The sequence below is a fragment of the Myxine glutinosa genome, chromosome 4 (assembly GCF_964187855.1).
Source record: "Myxine glutinosa chromosome 4, kmMyxGlut1.1, whole genome shotgun sequence".
Classification (NCBI taxonomy): Eukaryota; Metazoa; Chordata; class Myxini; order Myxiniformes; family Myxinidae; genus Myxine; species Myxine glutinosa.
The window spans coordinates 160,461,692-160,477,981 of record NC_136264.1 but is presented as its reverse complement, the minus strand read 5'-3'; the positions used below and the strand labels follow the sequence as shown (position 1 = coordinate 160,477,981).

At 43.7% G+C, this 16,290-nt stretch overlaps 1 protein-coding gene across 3 annotated transcripts in view; it reads right to left on the bottom strand.

The window, feature by feature from the left end:
* ALPK1 (alpha kinase 1) overlaps nt 1–9,364 on the bottom strand; it is a 302,227-nt gene extending 292,863 nt beyond the window's left edge. Inside the window, exon 1 of one of the 3 annotated variants that reach the window (XM_068113909.2) lies at nt 9,266–9,364. The gene's annotated coding sequence lies outside the window, so the exon portion shown is untranslated. The remainder of the gene's footprint in view (nt 1–9,265) is intronic. The other 2 variants (XM_078776674.1, XM_078776675.1) reach the window with 2 other exon arrangements.
* Nucleotides 9,365–16,290: the final 6,926 nt, after the last annotated feature.

The following is a 16,290-nucleotide window of genomic DNA, read 5'->3' as shown; positions in this document are numbered from 1 at the left end:
CAAAGCCTAAGCTTATGAGTTGGTAATTGGCTTTCAACACCGAGAGGAAATCTCCCAAGGGTGGCTATGCACAAATTGAGACAAATAATGTGCCTCGGTCATTTTCTAAAAATCTCCTAACGGGGAAAACTTTGCAACCAGTAGTTGAATACTTAGCACAAAGGTCACTAACACCAGCAGCTGGTAAAATATCTGCAAATTTTCTCACTTTTAAATGTCTATATAGTTTACTCAGGTATTTTTAAATTGTTCCACAACATGCAACAACTAACCACTTGTTGCAGAGGAAACTGTTTATTGCAATACTAGAGGAGTAGGTCATTGTGGATCATCACTCGAGCCAAAATCCAAATTCCTTCCTGGTAACTGCATCAGCAGAAAACAAGTCTCAGTGATGACTTAATCAGCACAATTAATTTCAAATTACATTTCAGACAAATATGCATTTGTTCAATCTATAGTCTAATATACTATAAAGCCTGGTGTTGGCTTAGCGGTTAGGGTACCGGCTTGGGATCCTAGGATCCTGGGTTCGAATCCCGGTCGATCGCTGAATTAACGCCAGGGGGGTTGACTCAGCCTGTCATCCTTCCGAGGTCGGCAAATTGAGTACCAGTTCACTGGTAATTCCCTGTGTGTCGCAAGAGGCGACTAACAGGGTTGGCGGCAGGAAGGGCATCCGGCCGTAAAACATTGCTTCAAAAAGGGGACCACGGTGCCCGAAAAAGGCCAACCCCTGCTCTGTGGGGAAAAATGGCCTCTAAAGGCAGTTCTATAGACGTGTATACTATATTGCTGCATATACACCATATCTAGCTTAGCATGGGGCTAATACGGTTCATTTATTTAGAGCTCATGGAAGAGCAGAACCAGACGCACTTGAAGAAGTTCAGGATTGGGAAGGAGCAAAATGCGTAAAACGGTGTTTTCATATACATACATGATTATAGTTTCATAAACTCCTATTTGGAGAATACGTGGGAGTGCAGTCCGAAAGAATAGTAGGCCTCAGGTTTAATATTCAGCATTGTCACATTGTTGCCATTTAACCATTTTGAAATTTTGGAGAGAAATTTGCACCCCTTCCCAAATCCGCCACTCCCCGCCATCCGCCACCAGCAGCCTCTGGTGACTTAGAACAGAACAGATGTAAACAGAAAATGATCAAAGGAAAAACAGTGAGACAACAAAAAATGGATGCTACGCACAGTACAAGGAGAGGAAATTGTAGGAGTCACACGTGTGAGAGACTGTAAGGTGGGAACAGAGTCTCAAGGACTGTAGTAGAGCTCAGTTGTGAAAATGGAAGAGACTAAGGGGTTTTCATATTCTGTAGGGAAGAACTCGTGACAACAGACTCGGGAAGACATATCTACAGAAGAGAATAGAGGGGTATGAAGAATGGGGGTGTGCATCAAATTTAGACTTGGAGGGTGACATGGAAACGGTTTCTGGTTGAACATGTGCGACTTTGAGGGGCAGGAGCTGAGAAGTGAGGTGAAAGTTTAGGAGGAACAAGACCAGAATATAACCGTTAAACGGTAAGGGCCCCAACCTGCTTAACAATGAGAAAGAAGCAACCCTGAGACTCAGCTTCTTCACATGAGATTCTACGACAGTGGGCCTTAGAATCAATTGCATCAAGATGGGCAAGATGGGAAACAGCAGCAGCAGTCTGGGGATCAATATTCCATGACATTCCGGATGAAGGCCTTTGTCCAGTTAGAAGCTGAAGATGGCAGACGAAGGACGTGGCCCTGCGGAGAATTCCGAAGCAGCAGCCATCTTGTGGACGCTGGCTTAAGAGATATGATCTGCCACACTATCAGGTATATAGTAACCCGATAGTGCGGCTCAGGAGCTTGAGACTGTGCCTCTCCCAGAGACCGACTATATGAATAAATTGGGGGTATTTGCTTGCTGACCCTTATGGAGGGCGTAAAAAGAGAAAATATGGGTCCTTCTTGCACTCGAAGATATGTTCTAGGTAGATTGCCAGTTGCTTATTTTCATCACATCGGCAAAGTAGGATACTACCTGAAGCCAGCCACTGTGCGAAGGCTGTGGAACTATCCTACATAAAGATTTCAATAAGCAATTGGAAAGAAAGGCCTTTACCATCGGTCTTTGTTATTCCAATATTCTTTTCTGTTGAACCATTTCATTATCACCGAGTGAACATTTTGGCAGCAAAGGTAAACATGCTCCATAAGGATCTTTCCTCGAATGCGCAGCTTCACAGCACCACCCACATATATAGGGAACTCCGAAATAAAAAATAAAAAGACAATGCAAATGGAAGTATCAGTAACGAATGAATTTGGTCCAAATGTATCAGAAGGAACTAAAGTGGTCAAACAAAGAGATCTCAAGGTTGACATGAAGAGAAGTTGGAAACTGAAGAAAATAGACCTCAGAGCAGTAATAGTTGGGACGACTGCAGTGAAGAAAAAATCCAAAGGGAATATTTGAAAAAGATACCGGGAAAAAAGCAACAAATGACCTGCGTCTGGAAGCTTTGGAGGTGGTTCGGTGACAATCCCTAAAAGATCCTTTTGAATAAAGAAGCTATAATTATAGGACACCTGACAATGCGCCAATGCTTAAAGCTTGAAAACAGCGCAGCGCAGTCCTCCAAGAGCAAATCTCAAAAATAAAGACGGATACTTTGTGCCATGGGAGGGACTTGCTCCGCCTTCTGATACCCATCTGAAGGGATTACAACCAACGAGGGGAATGAAGGGTTCAAACCACCAAGGATTTTCTTCCTTTATACGCTGTACAACGCACACTATTCCTATACGCACAAGAATATACCGCAAGAAAACTTAATGAATCTCGGTATCGGGGAATAAAGTTGCCATCATTAAGCTATTGCAAGTTAAAATCTCTTTCCACATATATCATGGAATGTTTATGGTTTACCCCCAAAATGCAGATGGGAGAACCGGTCTAAGTTGCTCATCCCAGTGCAGAAGAGCATCAACGGATCCCCAGGGTATTTGCAGACAGCACATCATAAGGAGGCGCAGTGATGGTCTTGCGAGAGACTTCGTGCCCACGCTGGAAACCCTCACCGACATTTATACAAGAGGTCCGAGGGAAAAAGTGCTCCAAGAATCAGGGCCACCAGGAGGTACTGCACCAAGATAACAGTTTTTGTCAGATTTGATTTTAATTAAAAAAATTAATACTTCCATCGTTTTCAATGGAGAAACCCTCCCTTCCACTGAGCGATCCTGACACTCTTGGTGCAAAGCATTTTTAAAAACTTCCATTTCTCCATTAAGAGAACCTTCTTTCTCCATGGTGTTGTTTTACAAATGTGGAACGTTTTCAGACAGAAGCACTCCTGAGGATCCCACTTTGAAAAGAAAATCATCATTAGTGCTGTGCAATGAGAAGAATTATTATGGCAGTCCATGAACTTTGCAATACCCCGTTACCATAAATATGACAGAAAATGATCGAGTGGATGGTGGGGAGTTGCCACGACCCACGAGCATCAAAGAAGTGCCCAGCGGCTGGCCGAGCTTAAAGTGCCCTAATCCTAACAAATCCGCAACTGGGGACCGCCAAGGGACCTCCCTCCCCACCCTGCCTCCCAATGTCCCATTCTCCCAACACCACCTTTTCTGCCTGAAATGCAGCCTTGGCTTAGCGGCTCGGGAAACCCTTATCCCCCACGCCCAAGGCTCTGCCTCTCAACCCACAGGCTCTGACACACGCACACACGGTCCTCTGTGCCTCTTGAGACGGCATAATCTCCAGGGCACAGCCAAGGCCACGATCGGCAAACAAGACGCGGCGCGTGAAATGGGACAAGCTCTCCGCTGCCCGGCAGGCAACCCCACGCCGCCAGCGCCCCGTTCACACCGGCATCGGGGCATTGGGCGCTCACGCTTTTGAGAGTGCCGTCAAGATGGGAGCAGACTTAGGCACGATAATCCCACAGCACCTTTAGTATGCAAATCGCAGGCACATTCAAGCACGAGACTCAAAGCACCGGGAGGTTATTTACTTCATATACAAGGGAGGGTATTCCTTTTTTGTTGTTGTGCTGCTAGAGTTAACTGACACTTCAGCCTCGCCTTGAATCAAGCAGCAGGTATCCGATGCGAAGAGCAATACAACTTCCCTATTTACACACTGACTCACTCCAAATCACCACATGCTGCAATGAACAAAATAAGCAACTTCTTCGACCCACGTTGCCAAGCTTAGTGCGTCCGGTTGATGCACCAGAAATTAAAGTTCCATCTAGATTCTTCATTCTACGGTAACACGTCCTTGGGGTGACCGCACACCTCAAAAGTTTCACGGAAATACAAAACTCTTCCCAAGAATGTCAAGATCAAATGTGTGATGCTGGCGCTGGTGTCGATAAGGGAGAGAAGCAAGGTTATCCTTTCTGCTGCGGGTGCCTTTTTTAAATTCTTTTTCTTTCTTTTGTATACAAGATCGAGGCTCGTGTAAGAGCGAATATCAATCCCCCCCCCCCCCCCCCCAAAAAAAAAAACGGACACACAAAACATAGAATAAAGGGAGCAGGAGACAAGATGGGGAGAGAGAGGGAAACACACAAGTACAACAGCAGAGAACAGGGACAACGGAAGATCTGTGGGAGGGAGAGGGCTTGGGGAGGGGGAGAGATATAAAACACATGGACACTGCCAGAACTTCCAGGAAAGAAAGAAGTCAGGATTTCCAAAAAAATATGCAATTTATGCCCTTTATGCAAAGAATCCTTGGTGTTCAGAAATGTCTCAAAGGAATTCCCCCTACATATCCATTTAGAATTAAAAAAAAATTGTCAAAAGTCCAATTATTGCTTTTTGGCCATTGTTGTTTTTAGCACGAATTTCATTAAACTTTCTCAAAAGGAAAAGCTGTTGGAACTTTAATTAATCGTGAGCTTTACTGTGCCCGGCGCTGTTAATGAAAGCAGACGTAATCCACTACGGTATTGCCTCCTGTATTGGATTACATCACAATTGTACACGCTTATTTTCACATTGTCCTGAGAAATTGCTCTTGAATATAGAAATACAACACTTCTCTTAGCTGACAAGATTCTCCAGAACCAAGCTGTCCAAGAAGCAAACACACCACTATTTCTGGGGCTGCAAACTTATCTTGAGGGTATTATTCTAGCCACCCGTCAATGTATAAACACCAAGTGCATTACTTCCCAGGTTTCCATTGAGAATTTTTTTTGCTGTGTAATTCATGCCAACCATCTTCACTCCGATGCTCATCGCATTGGCTTCGAATTGGACCAATGAATCAGGCAGTTAGGGAAGCAGAGGGATGTGTGCAGATCATTCGAAGTACAAGGGTGAAGAATAGGCGACACCATGTAAATTAAGAAATTACGCAAAAGAACAACCGAGGTGAATTTACAATATAATGAAGAGTTTCAAATTATTATCTTTAAAGAAAAAACAAAAACCTCAATCCTCCACTGATGTTGCTGGGAATTTAGCATCAATTCTACACTTGCCAAGTCACACCGGTCACACCGAAACAAATCGACACCGGCCAGTGGAGAGAGAAACGAGTCTTTAACCACGTGACCAAACAGGCACCTTCAAATTATCACATATGACCTACAAAAGGAAGAAGATTTGCTTTAAAATATGAAGAAGAAGAAGAAGAAGATAGGAAGAAGAAGAAGATATGTTTGAAGAAGAAGTTTTAAGAAGATTTGTTGTAAAATATGAAAAAGAAGAAGAAGAAGATATGTTTTAAGATTATGCAGAAGAAGAAGAAGATATGTTTGAAGAAGAAGATAAAAAGGAAGTATTTTATTGAAGTAGACCGCTAAGAAAGAGGGAAGCACGAGACAGGAAGTTAAGAAAAAGTTTTGGCATCGAGTGTGGTTCGTGATTAAGGACGCTGGACTGGCATCCCAAGCGTTTTGCATTTAAAGGCAGCTGAACGAAGCAGCATTAAAGATGTGTATTCTAAGGGAAATGAACATGTTGTTTTAGGATCGGCAATAAAAACAGACATATTCCTAATGTCCATTCGGGAAGGGTAATCTACCTGCACGAAGTACTTTGGTTTACATGTGGTTCCGGTGCACAATTTGCAGATGGCTTTCAAATGCTCCAAGAGAAAAATGGGAATAACATCAACATACTGCCCAAAATAAGGCTGTGCCGCTCATCTCCTCGGCCAAGAAAGACACAATCTGCACCTTTCTGTCGGATTTCCTATCATAGCAAGGCGAGCGGTGTGCAAGCAGTTGCTTTCTTTATAAAGGGCTGCTCGTTTATTTGTGATCATATTAGACTCATTAACAAATCAAATCGAACCCCCTGGTATATGTATGGGGGTAATATATATGGGACTGGTAGGATAAGCCTACCTGTGTACCTTGGGTTCGAATCTTGGCCCAGCTATAAACTGTCATTGTGATGGTTTGGATGCAGGGGAATGCATCTATGAATGCGCCACCAATGAATGCATCAATGGAATACTGCTCTCCCCTCTGGGCTGGTGCTCCTGCCTCACACCTAGCTCGTCTTCACGCTGTTGAAACCAAAGCGTTCAGAATCATTGGAATCTCCCGCGATGAAGCTAACTCCAAGGGCCTCTCACTCACTCACCGCAGGCAGATTGGTGGTCTTTCTGTCTTCTACCGACTCCTCTCCGGCCTTGCCCCCCCCCCCCCCCCCAGCTCTCTCTGGGCTCTGTCCCCCCAATATTACGACAGGTCGCACAAGATCTGCCTGCAACCCTGTTATGGTTAAACTGCCAAAATCTAGGCTCTCTGCTCACCTTCACTCCTTCTTTCCTCTTTTCTCCCACCTCTGGAACAAACTCCCTCACTCTCTTCAATCCCACTCTACCCTCCAGGTCTTTAAAACAGCTGTTCACCACCATCTCTTATCCTCCCCCATCCAAAACCTTGATCTTTACTACCACTGCTAATTCACCCCAGATACACTTTTTTGAAATACCAACTTCTTTCCTGAAAGTGTATGCAGTGTCCAAGTGTTTTATACTTCTCCCAACCCCCCCCCCCCCCCCTCTCTTCCCACGCCTACTCCCCCCAAGCCCTCTCCCTCCCACACATCTCCCGATGTCCCTGCTCTCAAATGTTGTGTTTGTCTGCTGCTTCCTCCTCTCTCCCCATCTTGTCTACCACTCCCCTTATATGTTTTATGTGTGTGTGTGGTTTTTTTTGTGGTAAATGTTAGCTCTTTCACGAGCCTCGATCTTGTATACAAAAAAAACAAAAAAAAAACGTCTCCTAGCATTACGGTGCCTATTGCAAAGAGTAGCCAAGTTATCGCCGGCACCCCCAGCCATATTAGAAATTCCTGCACTCTCAATTGAATATCCTGCATCGGAGTGGTGAGCAATCCAGGATTGTAACCATTTACAAGAACCTTCTTTGGCATAACTGGTGCTCTGTAAAGAGCATGGGCCATTGTGTGTGTGTGTGTGTGTGTGTGTGTGTAGGTCTGTGTGTAGGTGTGTGTGTGTGTGTGTAGGTGTGTGTCGGTGTGTGTAGGTGTGTGTGTGTGTGTGTGTGTGTGTGTGTGTGTGTGTGTGTGTGTGTGTGTGTGTGGGTGTGTGTGTGTGTGTGTGTAGGTGTGTGTGTAGATGTGTGTGTGTAGGTGTGTGTGTGTAGGTGTGTGTGTGTAGGTGTGTGTAGATGTGTGTGTGTGGGGGTGTGTGTATGTGTAGGTGTGTGTGTGTGTGTGTGTGGGTGTGTGTGTGTGTAGGTGTGTGTAGGTGTGTGTGTGTAGGTGTGTGTAGATGTGTGTGTGTGTGTAGGTGTGTGTGTGTAGGTGTGTGTGTGTAGGTGTGTGTAGATGTGTGTGTGTGTGGGTGTGTGTATGTGTAGGTGTGTGTGTGTGTGTGTGTGTAGGTGTGTGTGTGTGTGTGTGTGTGTGTGTGTGTGTGTGTGTGTAGGTGTGTGTAGGTGTGTGTGTGTGTGTGTAGGTGTGTGTGGGTGTGTGTAAGTGTGTGTGTGTAGGTGTGTGTAGATGTGTGTGTGTGTAGGTGTGTGTGTGTAGGTGTGTGTAGATGTGTGTGTGTGTGGGTGTGTGTATGTGTAGGTGTGTGTGTGTGTGTAGGTGTGTGTGTGTGTGTGTAGGTGTAGGTGTGTGTGTGTAGGTGTGTGTAGATGTGTGTGTGTGTGTAGGTGTGTGTGTAGGTGTGTGTGTGTAGGTGTGTGTAGATGTGTGTGTGTGTGGGTGTGTGTATGTGTAGGTGTGTGTGTGTGTGCGTGTAGGTGTGTGTGTGTGTGTGTAGGTGTGTGTGTGTGTGTGTAGGTGTGTGTGGGTGTGTGTAGGTGTGTGTGTGTGTGTAGGTGTGTGTGTGTGTAGGTGTGTGTGTAGATGTGTGTGTGTGTAGGTGTGTGTGTGTAGGTGTGTGTAGATGTGTGTGTGTGTGTGGGTGTGTGTAGGTGTGTGTGTGTGTGTGTGTGTGTGTAGGTGTGTGTGTGTGTGTGTAGGTGTGTGTAGGTGTGTGTGTGTAGGTGTGTGTAGATGTGTGTGTGTGTGTGTTTGTGTAAAGGTAGCTGCACTGCATTCAATTTTTTTATCACGATCTGAAAATGAGTGATCTACTTAGAAACGTACAGAGGGGCTAAAATGGAGAAATTTAAATTGCAAAACAAAGAGAAAGAAACATGATACAAGGCATTAAGGAGGGCTGGGGGGGGGGGTTAGGAATGGGGAGAAAAAGGATAGAATGTTGGGAAGAGATAAAAATAAGTAGAGGGAAGGGTAATGTTGAGAGCCTAAGGGAGGAAAAAGGGGTGGAAGGAGGAAGGGGTGAAAAAGTCTACCTATTGCATACGCAATAAATAGATGTAGTTTTGCCATTTGTTTTTCCAGTAAACACAAATCATAAGCAACTGAAAAAGGTGCTCTGCTTTTTTTCAACGAATCTGCCAATGAGAATTCACTCCGACTCCTCGGCAGTCGGCACCCTCAACACGGAACCGACTCACAGTCACATTTGTAATTAAAATACATCATAAAGTGGATCCAATACAGAATGTTTAACAAAAAGCAATTTGAACAAATGTTAAACTATCTATGGTCTCTGTATAATGTGATTATAAAAATAATTACAAGACTCTTTAAGAGTTTAGGCGATTTATTAGTTGGTGTCTCAACTCTCAAGGATGAAATACGTATCTCAACTTCAACAGCATTTCCGATACTTTACATAGACAGTATACCGGTACAGCTATCCTTGAGTAAAAACCGAATCCCTCGGTTTAAAGGTTCAGACTTACTGGTCGTGCGGACAACAAACCGATGGGAAGAACTGCGGACGGATCCTGACACCATTAACTACACAAAGCAACTTAAAGGAGCCCCACTTCCTTGTCGTCAGCGCCGCCTGGAGGGCCAGCATGGGCATGGATCGAGTGAGATTGGGATTTCAATGTGGATGAGTCACAGCATGGACATGGATCGAGTGAGACTGGGATTTTAATGTGGATGAGTCACAGCATGGACATGGATCGAGTGAGACTGGGATTTTAATGTGGATGAGTCACAGCATGTACATGGATCGAGTGAGATTGGGATTTTAATGTGGATGAGTCACAGAATGGACATGGATCGAGTGAGACTGGGATTTTAATGTGGATGAGTCACAGCATGGACGTGGATCGAGTGAGACTGGGATTTTAATGTGGATGAGTCACAGCATGTACATGGATCGAGTGAGATTGGGATTTTAATGTGGATGAGTCACAGCATGGACGTGGATCGAGTGAGATTGGGATTTTAATGTGGATGAGTCACAGCATGGACATGGATCGAGTGAGATTGGGATTTTAATGTGGATGAGTCACAGCATGGGCATGGATCGAGTGAGATTGGGATTTTAATGTGGATGAGTCACAGCATGGACGTGGATCGAGTGAGATTGGGATTTTAATGTGGATGAGTCACAGCATGGACATGGATCGAGTGAGATTGGGATTTTAATGTGGATGAGTCACAGCATGGACGTGGATCGAGTGAGATTGGGATTTTAATGTGGATGAGTCACAGCATGGACATGGATCGAGTGAGATTGGGATTTTAATGTGGATGAGTCACAGCATGGGCATGGATCGAGTGAGATTGGGATTTTAATGTGGATGAGTCACAGCATGGACGTGGATCGAGTGAGATTGGGATTTTAATGTGGATGAGTCACAGCATGGACATGGATCGAGTGAGATTGGGATTTTAATGTGGATGAGTCACAGCATGGACATGGATCGAGTGAGACTGGGATTTTAATGTGGATGAGTCACAGCATGGACATGGATCGAGTGAGACTGGGATTTTAATGTGGATGAGTCACAGCATGGACATGGATCGAGTGAGACTGGGATTTTAATGTGGATGAGTCACAGCATGGACATGGATCGAGTGAGATTGGGATTTTAATGTGGATGAGTCACAGCATGGACATGGATCGAGTGAGATTGGGATTTTAATGTGGATGACTCACAGCATGGACATGGATCGAGTGAGATTGGGATTTCAATGTGGATGAGTCACAGCATGGACATGGATCGAGTAAGATTGGGATTTTAATGTGGATGAGTCACAGCATGGACATGGATCGAGTGAGACTGGGATTTTAATGTGGATGAGTCACAGCATGGACATGGATCGAGTGAGATTGGGATTTTAATGTGGATGAGTCACAGCATGGACATGGATCGAGTGAGACTGGGATTTTAATGTGGATGAGTCACAGCATGGACATGGATCGAGTGAGATTGGGATTTTAATGTGGATGAGTCACAGCATGGACATGGATCGAGTGAGATTGGGATTTTAATGTTGATGAGTCACAGCATGGACATGGATCGAGTGAGATTGGGATTTTAATGTAGATGAGTCAGCATGGACATGGATCGAGTGAGATTGGGATTTTAATGTGGATGAGTCAGCATGGACATGGATCGAGTGAGATTGGGATTTTAATGTGGATGAGCCAGCATGGACATTGGACATGGATCGAGTGAGATTGGGATTTTAATGTAGATGAGTCACAGCATGGACATGGATCGAGTGAGATTGGGATTTTAATGTAGATGAGTCACAGCATGGACATGGATCGAGTGAGATTGGGATTTTAATGTAGATGAGTCACAGCATGGACATGGATCGAGTGAGATTGGGATTTTAATGTGGATGAGTCAGCATGGACATGGATCGAGTGAGATTGGGATTTTAATGTAGATGAGTCACAGCATGTACATGGATCGAGTGAGATTGGGATTTTAATGTGGATGAGTCACAGCATGGACATGGTTCGAGTGAGATTGGGATTTTAATGTGGATGAGTCACAGCATGGACATGGATCGAGTGAGATTGGGATTTTAATGTAGATGAGTCACAGCATGGACATGGATCGAGTGAGATTGGGATTTTAATGTGGATGAGTCAGCATGGACATGGATCGAGTGAGATTGGGATTTTAATGTGGATGAGTCACAGCATGGACATGGATCGAATGAGATTGGGATTTTAATGTGGATGAGTCACAGCATGGGCATGGATCGAGTGAGATTGGGATTTTAATGTAGATGAGTCAGCATGGACATCGATCGAATGAGATTGGGATTTTAATGTGGATCAGTCAGCATGGACATGGATCGAGTGAGATTGGGATTTTAATGTGGATGAGTCAGCATGGACATGGATCGAATGAGATTGGGATTTTAATGTGGATGAGTCACAGCACGGACATGGATCGAATGAGATTGGGATTTTAATGTGGATGAGTCAGCATGGACATGGATTGAGTGAGATTGGGATTTTAATGTAGATGAGTCACAGCATGGACATGGATCGAGTGAGATTGGGATTTAAATGTAGATGAGTCACAGCATGGACATGCATCGAGTGAGATTGGGATTTTAATGTAGATGAGTCACAGCATGGACATGGATCGAGTGAGATTGGGATTTTAATGTGGTTGAGTCAGCATGGACATGGATCGAGTGAGATTGGGATTTTAATGTAGATGAGTCACAGCATGGACATGGATCGAGTGAGATTGGGATTTTAATGTGGTTGAGTCAGCATGGACATGGATCAAGTGAGACTGGGATTTTAATGTGGATGAGTCACAGCATGGACATGGACCGAGCGATATTGGGATTTAAATGTGGATGAGTCACAGCATGGACATGGATCGGGTGAGATTGGGATTTAAATGTGGATGAGTCACAGCAAGGACAGGGATCGAATGACATTGGGATTTTAATGTGGATGAGTCACAGCATGGACATGGATCGAGTGAGACTGGGATTTTAATGTGGATGAGTCACAGCATGTACATGGATCGAGCGACATTGGGATTTTAATGTGGATGAGTCACAGCATGGACATGGACCGAGCGATATTGGGATTTTAATGTGGATGAGTCACAGCATGGACATGGACCGAGCGATATTGGGATTTAAATGTGGATGAGTCACAGCATGGACATGGATCGGGTGAGATTGGGATTTAAATGTGGATGAGTCACAGCAAGGACAGGGATCGAATGACATTGGGATTTTAATGTGGATGAGTCACAGCATGGACATGGATCGAGTGAGACTGGGATTTTAATGTGGATGAGTCACAGCATGTACATGGATCGAGCGACATTGGGATTTTAATGTGGATGAGTCACAGCATGGACTTGGATCGAGCGATATTGGGATTTTAATGTGGATGAGTCACAGTATGGACATGGATCGAGCATCATTGGGATTTTTATGTGGATGTCACACTTCCGCAAACTTTACTTTACTAATTTACAATCTATATCGTACTACAAGAGAGACGTTGTGTGTGTGTGTGTGTGTGTGTGTGTGTGTGTGTGTGTGTGTGTGTGTGTGTGTTAGTGTGTGTGTGTACGTGTATGTATGTGTGTGTATGTATGTGTGTATGTATGTGTATGTTTGTGGGCCTGTGTCTGTCTGTGTGTATGTGTGTGTCTGTGTGTGTGTCGCCATTTTTCTCAGAGATGGCTGAGTGAATATTCATTCATTCATTTCAGAGGTGCGCCAATGAGTGCCGGGAAGTGTTTAGGGCAAACAACAAAAAATTGAAAATTTTGAAAAAAAAAAACTTAGATTTTTATTTTATTTCATAAAATCGCTCTATAGTGTCTGAGCCTTTGTAACTACGTGACAAGTAATATAGTATCAAATTATCGCAGCTTAGTGTGTGTGTGTGTGTGTGTGTGTGTGTGTGTGTGTGGCTATAATACTGTCGTGCGATTCCCCAGGTGAACAACACAGGGATTACGAATGGCCAAATCAAGCTTTCACTCCGAGGCAACGACGTTATACAGGGTCCGGCTGGGAGGTGTGACGATTTTCTGAAAACTCGTACACAGTTATTTTTAGTCGAATTTCAATTTTTTTTTTTTTAAAGACTACATATATAATGCCATTTAATACACTGTAACAAAGACATTTAAAAAATGTAATTCATGTTTGAATTGGGTATAACAATGCAAGTGGGGGGTCTAGCGCATGCGTGATGGCTGTTGCTTACTCGTTGTTAGGCGCCATTTCAGTAGCCATGGAGCTGTGGACGATTGAACATCGCGTCTTTGTTGTTGAGACGTTTATTCAAACGGGTAGTTTGATGGTGCTTACACAGCGCAGATTTCGTACTCACTTCAATGTTGGTCGACGTGGTGCCGTTCCGTCTCGAAACACAATATTGAAGTGGGTAAAAAACTTCAGGACAACTGGATCTGTGAGGCCGGGAGCAGCTCGGGGAGGTGATCGAACCGTTAGGACCCCGGAAAACATCGAAAGGGTTCGACAAGCTGTGGAGGCCAGCCCTCGTCAGTCAGCGGTACGGCACGCTCGCGCTCTACGGATGTCAGACAGATCAGTTCGTCGAATTTTGCACTTGGACCTTCATTATCACGCGTACAAAATCATGGTGGTTCAAGAACTGCAGCAGAATGATTTCGTACGGCGGTTTACGTTCGCAGAAAGAATGCTGGAACTGCTGAGGGATGCTGCTGTGCTGAGAAATGCTGGAACTTTTCCGCGCGTCTGCAAGAATGCTTGGATAAGAACGGCCGCCATTTAGATGATGTCATTTTTCAAACATGAATTACATTTTTTTAATGTCTTTGTTACAGTGTATTACATGGCATTATATATGTAGTCTTTAAAAAAAAAAAAAATTGAAATTCGACTAAAAATAACTGTGTACGGGTTTTCTGAAAATCGTCACACCTCCCTGACGGACCCTGTATATGCGGGGCAAGAAAGGGGAGGGGAACATGAAGGGTCTAACCTGTTGTTCGCTGGCAGTTCCCGAACCTGCGAAAAATAAACTCAAACAAAACGGGTTTAAAATGTATAAGGAAAATAACAAAAGGATTTATTAAAACGGAATGCCGGTAACAAGAAAAACGCGACGAAAAATAAAGTTCCTATACGGAGCGCTTCCAGAACAGACATGTCAACAGGACTATAACACCATCGGGCAATGCCTGGTACTCAATTTGCACGACCTCGGAAGGATGACAGGATGAGTGTTAACACCCCGTGGTGTTAATTCAGCGATTAGAGACCGGGATTCGAACCCAGGATCCTAAGATCCTCAAGCCAGCACCCCAACCGCTAAGCCAACACCACGCTAATCTGTTATTACTTTGCAATTTTGTTTTTAATACCGAACAGCAATTTTAACAATAATCTTTTTATCCTGTCAACATGAAATTATCCATATTTTTCCTGCTCACAGACAAACATACGGGGGTAAAAACTACTACTACTCCTACTACTACGACATCAAATTATCGGTTGACAAGATAAACAAGATACATTTGCAAAAGCTGGCACCAATAACCTGGTACCAATAACCTGGTCCAAGTGGAATCAACAGGTGTAGGCTACCTGTAATTCACATCAGGTGTTTGTGTTTAACGTTATTGTTCCCGTTATTTTCACCACTTCCTACAGTCACGGCCATGCTTTTACTTTCAAGTTCACTCCCTGACGATGATTTGTTGAGCAAACTCTGAGCTGTTTTCTGTTGCTTGTGGGCATTTCTGCGAAGGCGCACACTGAAGAGGTTTTCCACATTTTGGTTTCACGTCCTGACATGTGGCCTGTAGAAAGACCAATAGGCTTTGTGAGAGCGCCATCTGCCGCTTCAGAAGTCGCGTGTTCATGTTTGTGCCTTTGCTGAGTGTGTCGTCACCACAAGTTGTATTTGAAGAAGACAGAATAACAGAAGAGATTGGCCATTATAAGATCGTACTATCATAGCATAGGATGTCACGCGGTAAAACTACTGTTTCTATTTGGAAGATGTAATTGATAACTTTAGCACAAAATTACCGAACTGCATGGGCGGCAAGAGAAGTCCAAAAAAAAACTAGAAAGTATTGGAAATTCAAAGCCCATCCATGTACACTTTGTACTCGGACCTCTTCTTTTGTATGCTAAATAGGACGAAAACAGCTAAAAACAAGAAAGAGCAATCAGAGATTGCAGACCCTCGCCAGGACGTGTTTTTAGTGGTTTTTAAGGCTTTTGTGTTAAAACAAATATGGCGGCCGAACCATGCGACTGATGACGTCATCATTGTTTTTTTTCTCCACCAATTTATTCCTTGATGACGCTTAAAAAATTTCATCTTGATCGGATGAGGTTTTGTACTTGTCGAATAATGACGTCATAATGGAGGCACAGATGACATCATCATTAACATGTTATTCTCCATGGAGAGTTCCTTACAATGAGCCATGTCTCAATTAATTTATACAGCGCTTTCGGAGATAGAGTTGCACAGTTTTTCGTTTTTTCCAAGATGGCGCCCATGCCACATGACCTATGACGTCATCGTTATAATTAGAAATTTCTGCAGGTGGAGTTGCACCAATGGTGAAAATTTTCTGTCAATCGGACCAATGGTTCCAGAGAAAATCTTATTTATTCTGTGTGGACAAATAGACAAACAAATGGAAAATCACTCATAGAGCGACACTGGCAAAAGCGAACAAAATAGAATGGCACTCAGTAGAGCATCCTTTTGACCTCACAAATAATTGGTGGTTGAATTATAAAACCTGATATGCAAATCGCCTTCAAATTTTAAGTTAATCGGATGAAAATTGACAATTTATAGAAATTTGGCCTATGTTGATCTCAAAAATAGTTGGTAGTTGAATTCAGTTCGCTGATATAAAAATTCTATTCAAATTTCAAGTCAATCGGATGAAAATTGAGGATTTTAGAAATTCGAAATGGTTATTGACTTTTGGCCAATGTTGAC